Genomic DNA, 12,302 nt, shown 5'->3' on the forward strand with positions numbered 1-12,302 from the left:
ACCCAGCTAATTTTATTTTTAGTTGTCTGGTTAATTTCTTTCTATTTTTAGTAGAGATGGGGTCTCGCTCTTGCTCAGGCTGGTCTCAAACTCCTGACCTTAAGCAATCCTCTCACCTCAGCCTCCCAGAGTGCTAGGATTACAGACATGAGCCACCACGCCCAGCCCTAGATCATGTAACTAATGCATTAATAAAAAAGCACATATTTACTATATCATAAACTTTTTAATATTTTGATAACTATTTTTAAATAAAACTGGCTTCCTTTTTTTTCTTCTAAGTTCACACCAGATGTGGGTAATGTGCTGACATCATGACAAGGTTTGAGGGAGGCACATCTCACACATGAACGTGAAAACCCAATCGTCACACTTATGAACTACCAAAGGAGCAAACTGGCTTCCTTTATAATCCTGTTTAGTTTATGTGTTTAAGATCATTCCTCTGAGAAAGGGTCGAAAGGTTTTAACAAAGGGAGCCGTAGCACAAAAACACTTTAAGAACTGCTGTTCTAGAAGAATAAACATGGAGAAGAGCGAAAATTAAAATTCAAGAATAATATGAAAAAGTCCTATGAAGTATTAAGCACATTTAAAGGGCTCAAGAATTAAACTGATGTGGTCTTAGTACAAAAATAGCTATTAATAGATAACTTGTCATGATAGCTAGATTGATAAATGCTACAGAACAGAGTTCAAAGCAGACCAGGTACAAATAAGAATGTAACATATGATAAGGACAGAGCCCCGATTCAGTGGAGAGAGGAAGAATTATTTACCACACAAAGCTAGGACAACAGGCTGGTTGTGAGGGATCAAAAAAAAATTTTAGCATCGCCTCACACAATTTACCAAAATTAATTCCATTTAGATTGAAAAGTTAAATGTAGAAATGAAGACAGATAAAACCCTGAAAGAATGCTAAGGAAAGTTTTCCCTACAGGAGAGATACTAATTCATGAAACAAGAAATCCAAACCATTTCATAAATTCTAGATATCAGTCTGGAAATCACATGATAAATTAAGTACCTTCAAGTAGTCCTGAGCAGGAGGAAATGATTCGACGGCACGAGAATGAGGCTGGGCACGAGGACCTGGATATTAACTCCTCACCCCTCCGCATCCAACGGCAGCAGCACAGAATCCACCCATTTCCTACCATGGCTGCACTATTCATTCTTCTCTGGTTTCCACCCCATGCTTGCTATTCCTCTTACTTCGGTCATTTCCACAGGCTTCAGTCGTGTCTCTCTCTACAATCTCTCTTTCCTCTGTGCTGATTAATTTCACGGTCTTTGTGCTCTTGGGTATCATCAGAGCCCTTGGACCATTAAAAATTTTCCCACCACCGCCCTTCATCATCAAGGCCACTGACCAGGGTGTCAGGGAGGTCAAGTAAGCTGACCTAGATCTGTGCAATGAAGGATGCAGGACTCCACGTAAACTCCCGGAGGGGAGAAGCTGTGCCCCTTTTTGTTCACTACTGTATCCCCAGAACCTGGACAGTGTGGCCACCAACATGCTCTCTCAGTATTTGTGGAAGGGATGCACGAAGAAGCTGAAGATGAAAGGTCAGCACTCTGGCCTTGGGTGAAGGCCATGAGGGCTGATGTCGGGTGAGGGCACAGTGGATTAACTTAGACACCAAATCCTGGGCCAAGGCTCTGGTTGCTGTGCTGAGAAACAGTTCACCCCAAGAAAAGAAAATAAGTTATTTCTTCATAGAATAATAATTTTATCCCTTCAAAAGTCAGTTTTTATTTTCCTCCATTAAAAGCTTGACTAGTCCTGTAGTTTAATTATTGTGAAGAAATTTCCTCCTTGCCACCTGGTTTTCTCACTGAATCTTCTCTAATCAATGATTTTCAAACTTTAATCTTTAGAGACTTAGTGAGTACACAAACATTTGATTGGAATGTCACAGATACTGAAGCTGATGTAATGCTGAAATCATGGCACTCTCTCTTATTAAAACAACTTCACTCATCTCAGTGATTGACTTTGAAATAAAGAACTATTATTCTTTTGTGTTTACAAGCTATATTTAGTCTGAGATACCCTGAATCTTTTTTACGTATAGCAAATTCTACAAAAGATTTAACTTTAGAAGGGGGTGGTTCTCACCAAAACCTGGAAGCAATCAAGATGTCCGTCAGTAGGTGAGTGGATAAACAAACTGTGGTACAGCCATACAATTGATGCCCAGCTATAGTATTCATCAATAAAAAAGAATGAGTTATCTAGCCAGACAAAGACATAGAAGGATCTTAAATGCATATTGCTAAGTGAAAGAAGCCAGTCTGACAGGGCTGCAAACTGCATGATTCCATTTATATGGCATTGCAGAAGATGCAAAACTACACAAAGAGTAAACAGATCAGTGGTTGCCAGAGGTTCTGAGGGAGGGGAGAGGGCTTGAATAGGTTAAGCACAGGGGATTTTTTTTTAGGGCAGGGAACTATTCTGTATGATACTGTGGTGGTGGATACATGTCCCTAAACATTTGTCAAAACCACACAACTTTCTGCACAAAGAATGAACTTTGATGTATACAAGTGTATCAGCTGCAGAGCCACACTGCAAGAACTGACCCCACAGGAACCCTCAGCAGCTTTCTTTCCTCCAGCCACTCCGCGATGCCTGTGCCCCGCCTCCACCTCTGATTCTCTACACATCCAGCGCTCCTTCTTCCCACGCTGACTGCTTACTCTGACCTTTTCTCTCCCACTAACGCCCTCCCACTCTATCCCCCGCTTTGGTTTCTGAGTGGGCTCTGTGGTCTCATGGCTGCTGCTCTCTGCCTTCCTTCCGTGGCTCTCAGCTTCTTCCTCCCGCTACTGGCTCCATTTGCTAAGGTAGGGGAAGTCACTGGCTTGGCTGCTCCCTCCCCGAAGTTCCATCTTTCTGGGGGCTGGGCATGCACCTGAGACTGGCTTACCTTTGGCTCAGGTAGAAGCAGGACGGTGAGATACATGGCAAGTCCACTAGAGCCTAGGGCTTGCCTCTGGTCACCCTTGGAGGGGCAGGCACTTGTCATGACCTTTACAACCCAGAATAACCTCCGCATCGTCTCCCACGATTGGGAGTCCATGCTCCCCTGCCCTGTGCTTCTCCTGTCATGGTACAGTAGTCCCTCCTTATCCAAGGTTTTGTTTTCTGTGGTTTCAGTTACCCATGGTCAACTACATCCCCAAATATTAAATGGAAAATTCCAGAAATAAAGAATTTATAAGTTACAAATTTCATGCCATTCTCAGTAGTGTGATGAAATCTTCCACCATTCCCCTCTGTCCTGCCTGAAACTTGAATCATCCCGTTGTCCAGTGGATATCCATGCTGTAGACACTGCCCGCCCATTTGTCACTGAGTAGCTGTCTCAGTTATCAGGCTGAAAAAACATGGTATATACAGGGTTTGGCACTATTCTGGGTTTCAGGCATCCACTGGGGGTCTTGGAACATCCCCCTCAGGTAAGAGAGGACGACTGTACTTACAGGCCTGTGTTGTACCTGCTTCTTTTCTCATTTTTCTCTTCCCAGACCGTAAGCCCCCTGTAACAGTTTGCTAGGACTGCCAAAACAAATTACCATAGACTGGGTGGTACAAACAACAGAAATGTTTTCCCTCACAGTTGTGGAGGGTAGAAGTCTGGGATCAAGGTGTCTGCAGGGCTGGTTTCTTTCTGAGGCCTCCCTCCGTGGCTTGCAGATGGCCGTCTTCCTCCTGTGTCATTACAGTCTCCCTGTGCTCATGTCGGCGTCCTAATCTCCCTGTCTTACAAGGACACCACTGGATCACGGCCCACCCATATGACCTTTTTACCTCAATCACCTCTTTAAAGGCCCTGGGGCTAGGACTTCAACAAGGACAAAAGCCATGTGCTCTGAGTCATTTTATACCCAGAGCTCAGGCCATACATGGCACACGACGGGCACTCAATTTTTTTGAAGGAAAGAAAAGAGAGAGGTGAAGAGGAAGAACACAGGTGGGAGGGATGGTTCAGAGTCAGCAGCTTAAAGCAAGATGTGGAAAAGGAATGAGTATGAGCCACGTATGGAAATACAGAGACTGGCACGACCGGGGCTGAGTGTTCATTTCGGAGAGCTACCGGAAATGAAGTTTGTGGCGAAGGTCAGGCCCAAGCCTGAAGCCCTGCTTGGCTTGTTGGGTGCTCTGCTGAGGCATTTAGAATTTACATGGCTGCCCTCAGAAGTCATAAGCAGAGGAATAACTTGAGGGAAATGACATTTGAATGTCAGTGAAAAATCTAGCATTGAAGAACTTCCACCTAGAGATACACAGTTTTATACAGAATTCCAGAAAATCGTGAATTATACAGGGAAGGGCAGGAAACTGACTCCAGGTTGATTTTTCTAATGATATAACAGTAAGTAAGAGGACCATTGAGACTTCGTTTAAACACTGATCCCTGTTATGATATAACCAGGTCAGTATTTAGGAGGGGTGAGTCACCACCATTGGTTAGTGCTTTCAAAGAGCCAGAGTCAGCCCACCAGCCTTCTGGGTGACCCCAGCAAGTGGCTCTCTCTTCTTTTATTGTTTTGATTGTTGTGTGGTTACCTAGGTCCCCATGCACTATCACTGATCTGTATTTGTCAAAAATTCTCTTATGGTAATTCAAAATAATGCAGGGAGGAGTGGGAGAGGGCTGGGATGAAGCAAGATTGGCCTAGAGCTATTAAGCAAGAAGATTTCTAAGCTCTAGAAGCTGGAGGGGTGGGGTGGGGGTGGGGCTGGCCTCAGGCAGGCCTGGGACTGAGGGCTCCAGTCCTTCAGATCCCTCTCCCAGCTGTCTTTGTTTTCTCAGGCTGGCTGAGACGGTGTAGGACTCACATCCTGGGTGGCTGTATCCCTAATTTCCTTTGAAAGGGAAAGAGGACCCTTACCTAACCAACTAGAAAATTCTAGGGAAACACTGATGGGGTCATTTAACCACCCCTGCCCCAAGAGATGCTTATGGTTGATCTGGCTGGGAGATAAAACGCAAACTTAAAGGAGGGGCGCTAATCTAGGCTGATAAAATAATAAATGACTGTTTGGGGACATCAAATAAATTGTTTTCATTCCAAGCATTTTAAGGCTGACCCTGATGACCTGATAGCCTTAATTTTTCTGGATGGTCCTAATTTTATTTAATGTAATTTTTTCTCAAAAAAGATGATTTTTAAGTGTATAATGAAAAATTATTTATTATTGTATTATTATTGTACACCTCTGTAAACTTCATATGAATGAATGAATGAATTCACAAATATGAGAGTCATTTGTCAAATCTTATGTCCATGGTTTAGAAACCTGGTGTATTGCTCTACTTAGCATACTAGAAGAATTATCAGAAATGTCCTGACCTTTCTTCCTCCATCATTTGGGCTCTTTCATTTGTCTGTTGACCCATATGAATGGGATCCTTGTGACCGTGGGTTCTGTTTGTCCACTGTCCAGGTCTCGGGTGTTACTGACCTACCAACAATCATTGGAGGATGTGTTTGCCTAACAATTGAGAACTAATGTTTCCTATGTTAGACTCTATTTGAGGTGTGGAGTTGCTGGCTGCCTGATAATCATCATTCCAACTTGCTTTCAATGAAACTTTTGGGACTGTAAGGGAAGGAATCTGGAGTTTGCAAAGCTTAATCATAATTCTCCCCTCTTTTAGCTTCAGACTAAATATGAGGCCCTAGATCCAATGGCTTTCTCCAAAGGCCAGGGGCAGGTAGGGTAGCTGGAAAGAGGACATCAGGGCAGGAAACTGGTGAGGAAATAAATGCACACAGAGAACACCCACATCTGGGATCAGGCAATAGCAGTGAGGGTGCAGAGGAAGAGATGCATCTGAGAAACACTGTGAAAGAAGAATCTATAGAACTTGGTGACGAAGTGGAGGTACAGAGAGAAGAGGAGGGGAAAGTCAAGGATGGCCAAATGGCTTCTAGTTTGCGATAGAGGCAGAGGAAATTCTCTGCTATTAAGAGAAATGGGGAAGTTAGGGGTAGAGTGTGGAGCTGTACAGTTTTAAGACATATTGAGATTGGAGGAGATGGAAAACCATCTTTAGGTGGTTGAAAGTCCAGGGCCACTTTTGATTAATGTTCAGGAAGGTAAGTGCAGAGGGGTAGTGATAAGGAAAACCCCCATCTATTACTTGGCACAGCAGCCACCAGAGATCCCCACCCCTCACCGAAGACTGGGATCAGCATAATACTAACCTATTACCTGGCCCATCAGCATAACATTAAACCTATTACCTGGTGCATCAACATAATACTAACCTATTACCTGACACCTGTATCATCATAATACTAACCTATTACCTGACACCTGTATCAGCATAATACTAACCTATTACCTGGCCCATCAACTAACCTGTCACCTGAGACCCCCACCCCTTGGACCACCTCAACTTAATAAAAGTGGAGATTCTCCGACTCTCCAAGTGCCGCTGGGTTTGTCCTTGGGACCACCCGCTGTAACACTTGCTGTAACAATAGAAACCCCAGCCAAAAGTCAAACATGTCCCTGGCCCCAGATCAAAGACCAATCTGTTAGTGGTCAGAATTTAAAGCCCCACAAGCCAGTAACAAAAAGGACTCCTAGGTTATTTTGGCATACTCTCAAGGCCATACTTGTATGTGGCCCTGAAAATGTTGAAACCAATCAGCTGGAATATATCCATTTTTTCTTTTCTTTCTCTTTCTTTCTTTTTTAAACTTACTATGGAGAATTCTAAAAATATACAAAAGTAGAAAGAATTATACAAAGAACCCCATGTTTCCGTTATCCAGCCTCAACAATTATCAAATCATGGCAAATCTTGTTTCATCTCAACCTTCCCTCACTTCTTGCATTATTATTTGGGGGCAAATTCCAGATACCGTATCTTTCACAGTAAATATTTTGGTATGAAATTCTAAAGATAAGGATTCTATTTTTTTTTTAATAAGCCCTATGCCATTATCATGCCTTAAAAATTAACAATGATTTCTTATATTATCAAATATCAAGTCGGGTTCAAACCCCCATTTTTAAAAACAGCTTATTTGAATCAAGATTCAAATTAGGAACACAGATTGGGATCGGCTGATAGTCTTTTAAGTCGCTTTTACTCTTTGGATTTCTCCCCTCCCCCTTTCCCTTCTCCCTCAACTCCTCCCCGCCCCCCGTCTTGTAATTTATTTTTTAAGAAATGGAGCTGTTAGCCACACTGATTTTCCCACCCGCTGGTTAGGAAGAGTTCCCCATACTGGATCTGGCCGGTTGCATTCCTTTGGTGTACGTCAACATGTTCCTCTGCCCTCCACATGTCCTATAAATTGGAAGCTGTGATCGGATTCAGATCCGTTTTTATTTTAAATGCTATGCAGAAAGATACCCAGTGAAGATGGTAGAGGGAACGACGGCAATGATGGCATTAGCCAGGAAATCGCAGAAAGTGAGAAGCGTCTGAGGATCAACTCCTGAGGAAGGGCGACCTTTGAGGGGCAGGCTGAGGAGACGCCTGGGAGGAGGGGCAGCGGCCCGGGGGCTCCCGGCGGAGCGCACTGTCGCCTTCCCTGCAGTCCCTGCCCGGCCCGCGCAGGGGCGCGAGCGCGAGGGGAGGCGGCGTCGCCTGCCGGGCCTCACCTGCTGAGAAAACCACGGGGCGACCCCACCTCTCATCTCCAGAGACTTCTGACAGCCCCGGGAAAGCAGGCGGAGAGCGGCTTTGGCCTCCTGAAGCGCAGAAACGCGCCTGGCTGCGCGCGCGAGGGCGGGAGGCTCGGGGACCCACCCTCGCGGCACCGTCGGGGCTGAACGCCGCACTCGCGCACCGCCGGGCGGCCATCTGGCATCCCTCGGCCCGCGGGGCCCCTCCAGGGGACCGGGATGGCTACACGCTGGACGCCCTCGGTCTGGCGAAGCTAGGCGGTGTCCTCCTGGCCCTCAGCGTGCCCATCCCTCACTACAGTCCCGCAGCCGCCTTTGCAATTCCGCCCTGCCCATCCGCCTGCCAGCCTGGCGCCTCCGGGTAGAGGCGGGCGCTGCCGCAGCCGCCCGGCCTCCGCTCCCAGGCGCTGGAGACAGCCCAGGTTGGCTCGCTTTCCCCCACCACTTGGCCCGCTCTTCTCTCACGTGCCCGCTACCCACTACCCTCCCTGCCATGTGCCACTTTCTTGCTGTCAATGAAGGCATTCGTAGTCGCTCCTGTGCGGGGCCTTCAATGATAACTTTTGGACTTTCCCATCCAGCAGCACCGGCCTGAAAAAGCAGTGAGTTGTACCACCATGCAGGCATACCTGGTCTCAGGTGTGTGGATTAGGCCAGCTTGGCCATGGTGCCCCAGCAGTGCCCATGTGGCTGCTCTGCCCAGCCTCAATGCAGAGGCAGGAGCAACAAGTATTTCTTTGGAGAGTTCTAGAAAAAGGCCGAACACACCACAAAGAGGTCCCTTCACAAGGAAATACTGGTCAGGGCTTCTGAGCTCTTATAGGAAACTTGCCAGCTGAGAAACAACTCTGCTCCCTTTCTCTAACTGCCCAGGCGACCAAAGATCTCAGTGTCAGTTGCTGCTTTGGTTTGAAATCTAAGGCCTCTGTTACGGGGGTGACTAAGATGAGTACCAAGAGATACCCAATGCCACTAGTAAACACCAAAATATAGATTAGTGTACAGGATCCCATGGGCGCAAGCTTGCAAAGTAAGGCTTTCAGGGAATGGAGCAAAGTATAGTTAGGGTCTAATGGGGACAAGGAGGGTGCTGGGTGGGGGGGCGTAAAGTAGAGCACCCCAGTATAAAGGCCTTAGGTCTTAGAAGATGTCCAGGATGGGGAAGGCAGGAGATAAGGAAGGAAAGGAAACTAGCATTTTATTGAGCATTGAGACAGTCACTGTGCTGGTGCTGAGTATGTGCACAGATTAACTTCTGGGAATGGGTGAGGCTGGGGTTAAAATGATTGAAGTGAAAACCAGCATCTTTTGTTACTCCTCTCTCCCTAAGATAGAACCAGTCTGTTCAGAATGAAAGATTTGAAAGAAGCAGATTGAGTGGAAGGAAAAATCCCAGTGACAATGCCAACACAGCTCAACTTCTCACCAAAAGCCTCCCAAGAGGATCTCAGCCCCAAACAAGGCACAGAGCGTACAGGTGGTGCTGACGATGCAGCTGGTTCCGAGGGGCCCCAGGGCATTAGAGGGCTGAGCCCTGGAACCGAAATTACTTCAGCCTGCTGCCCTCAAGATTCCCACAGGCCACATGGCCACCACTTCTTAAAGTAGGAGGGACACATGTCCAGCACCATCCAAATTATTATAGGCTGAGGAATTTTGCCAAAAACTGCTTACTGCCAAATGAAGCCAGGCTGGGTATTTCTAGGACATGAGCCATTTTCACGGTGCCCACTAAACAGGGTGCAGCTCCCCTGAAGCCCTCAGAGAAGCTGCAAAGGTTGTGGGGATCAGCCCTGGTGAACAGCTGACCTCTTAAATCCCGTGGCAGACACAGGAGTCCCCAGCGCAGCCCTGTGGCAGTGGGCAAGTCTGCAAGGCTGGCTGGTAATGGGGGCCCCTGTGGGGGTGACGTCTGCCTTTTGCGTTAAAATCACCATATGGTGCTAACAGATGCAAAGCTAGCTGGTTTTACTGTTTAAGGAGGGTAGACTTAACTTCTACGTGATCTGGGTTATCACTAATGTTGTTTCTCTGGTATAGAAATAGCTTTTTACTGTTTGTTGTTTTTCTAAAATTATTTTCTGCCTCTGACTAATGCACACAATAAAGGGAAGGTGATTAGAGTAAAAAAAAAAAACATGGGGAAAAATCATGGGAGATGTGCTTCAAAACCACAAACCTGAGAAAAGGGGAAGTGTAGGATAGAGGGTTTTTCTGTTTTTAATTGCAGTTGAATTGCACAGCAAAGACTCATAGAAGTGAATTATGATAACAGAAATTCTCTGCCCAGCTTGTAGTTATTGATACATTTTAATCCTTATGTGTGACATTAACAGCTTTGGTGTATAATAATTATCTGCCATCTGGCCTATTTATTTCAAATAGAGCTTCTGAATTACATGGATTTTAATGTGGTTTGTTTTATGTATGTCTTTTTTTTTTTTTTTTTGAGACAGAGTCTTGTTCTGTTGCCCAGGCTAGAGTGCCATGGCATCAGTCTAGCTCACATCTCCTGGGCTCAAGCGATCCTCCCCTCAGCCTCCCGAGTAGCTGGGAGTACAGGCATGCGCCACCATGCCCGGCTCATTTTTCTATATGTATTTTTAGCTGTCCATATAATTTCTTTCTCATTTTAGTAGAGACGGGGTCTCACTCTTGCTCAGGCTGGTCTGGAACTCCTGAGCTCAAGTGATCCTCCCGCCTCGGCCTCTCAGAGTGCTGAGATTACAGGTGTGAGCCACCGCACCTGGCCTTATATATCTTTTTTATTTCACAATCCAAAATGGAGAGAAACTCAGCACTCATTTTTAGCAGTTTATTCTCTGAAGGTAAAAGAAATAAAAATGTGTTTCTTCTCTTAAAGTTATTTGTTTGATAACCTGAAATCATTAAAGTATCCAAGATAGAAAATATTAAAATTCAAACCTTAATGTTAGCAAGATTCCAACAGATAAAATCTGGTGACTTGATTTTCTCTGAAAGTGGCACAAATATGTATATAAATAGATTTAAATGGCAAACAGGCACGTACACTTATGAAGTGCCAGTCACTATTCTCAGCACTTCACAACTACTAACCCATTTAGTCTTCATGACAATTTCTAGGAAGTAGGCATTACCCCATTTTATGGATGAGAAAATTGAGGCACAGAGAGGTTAAATAACTTGTTAACAATCACTAGCAAGTGGAAGAGCCAGCATATAAACCCAAGCTGCCTGGTTCCAAAGCCACATTCTTGTCCCATATGCCATGCCTCTTAAAAAAATGGAGGCCTCCCCTTGGGACACAGAGGTAATCAAGGTACCTGCCTTGAGTTGAGTCCATGTCTGGGTAGGCAGTTCACGAGTTAAGGAGTATGAATAACCAACAAAGGTCCAGATGGGTTAGTAACCTGCCCCAGACTGTGCAGCGGTATGTGGTTAGACAGGTTTCAAATTCATTATGTAACAACAAGAACATTTTAAACTGCTCTGAGGTATTTGTAAATAAAGCTCTTAGGGGAAAATTTATATTTTATATTTTTAATTCAACAGGATTTTTGAAGCACCAACTATGTGACAATACAGTTTTAAAGTCAACCATCATACAAAGAAATATAAGGTGGTAGTAGCAGTCTCATGTAGATAACACAACTCTTACACTCGGTAATTTTAGAATCTAATAGGTAATTGAGATTATGCACACCAAAGTTTACAAGTTTGATTAATGTTGTTGAAATGCTATATGGCTCCATAACTGATTTATTGTCTTGTTTGTTCACTGTCTGTCTTCCACTACAGTATAAGCTCCATGAGAATAGCCAACTTGTTTACCTTGTTCACAGTTATGGAACAATGCCTGGCACACAGCAGGTGCTCAATAATTGAACAGTGAGGGGCTGGGTGAGTGTATTTGCCAAGCTGGTTGAGCCTGTGAGCGTAGATAAGCTCTCTGAGAATCAGATCGTGCACAATGAAGAGAAAGGCAGAATTGTGAGGAATTCCACCAACTTGAGGATGGCAGGAGAAAGACAAGACAGAAAGCAATCAGGGAGACGGAGGGCAAATCAAGAAAGTGGGGCATCATGAAAGTCAAGAGCAGGAAGAAGTTTGGGAAGTGGAGGATAACATCAGGAAATACTGAAGAAAAACTCAAAAGGACGAGCATTGGGAAGACACTGTTGAATCTGGTCTTTGGGCTCTGCAGAGAGAAATTGGAGAGGACCCCCACTTGCACAGGAACTATGGAGTAATTAGGACACTGGGCAGGAAGCTTGGCAGTGAACAGAAGGAAAGAGAGAGGACAGCGCTGGGCGTCTGCTTGCAGAATGCAAGGACATTCATTCTTAATTCAGTAGAAAAGTTTCACGTTGTTACTGTCTCAAGTGGAGGCTCCCTGTCACTCATCCTTTGTCCTAAGGGAACAAAAGAGGCCTTGAATTTCATGAGTGCCCCAGTGATGCTTTTGAGAGCTCGAGCTTTGGAATCAGACAGACCACATTCAAATCCCAGTTCTTCCTATTATTATACTAGCTGTGTCACTTAGGGAAAATTACTTAATTCCTTAAGTTTTCTCATCTGTGAAGTGGGGATTCAGTCAGTCACTGAATATTATTAAGCGCCTACCAGACATTGTTCTAGTGGGGGATTTAGCATA

The 12,302-nt window shown here is 45.0% G+C and overlaps 1 non-coding gene across 1 annotated transcript; it reads right to left on the reverse strand.

Moving 5' to 3' along the window:
* Positions 1–286: 286 nt before the first annotated feature.
* LOC138382301 (small nucleolar RNA U13) lies at positions 287–392 on the reverse strand. The gene has a single exon (XR_011233388.1). It is a non-coding gene; the product is annotated as a small nucleolar RNA U13 (small nucleolar RNA).
* Between the last annotated feature and the right edge of the window lie 11,910 nt (positions 393–12,302).

Source organism: Eulemur rufifrons, chromosome 3, assembly GCF_041146395.1.
Source record: "Eulemur rufifrons isolate Redbay chromosome 3, OSU_ERuf_1, whole genome shotgun sequence".
In the NCBI taxonomy this organism is placed as follows: domain Eukaryota; kingdom Metazoa; phylum Chordata; class Mammalia; order Primates; family Lemuridae; genus Eulemur; species Eulemur rufifrons.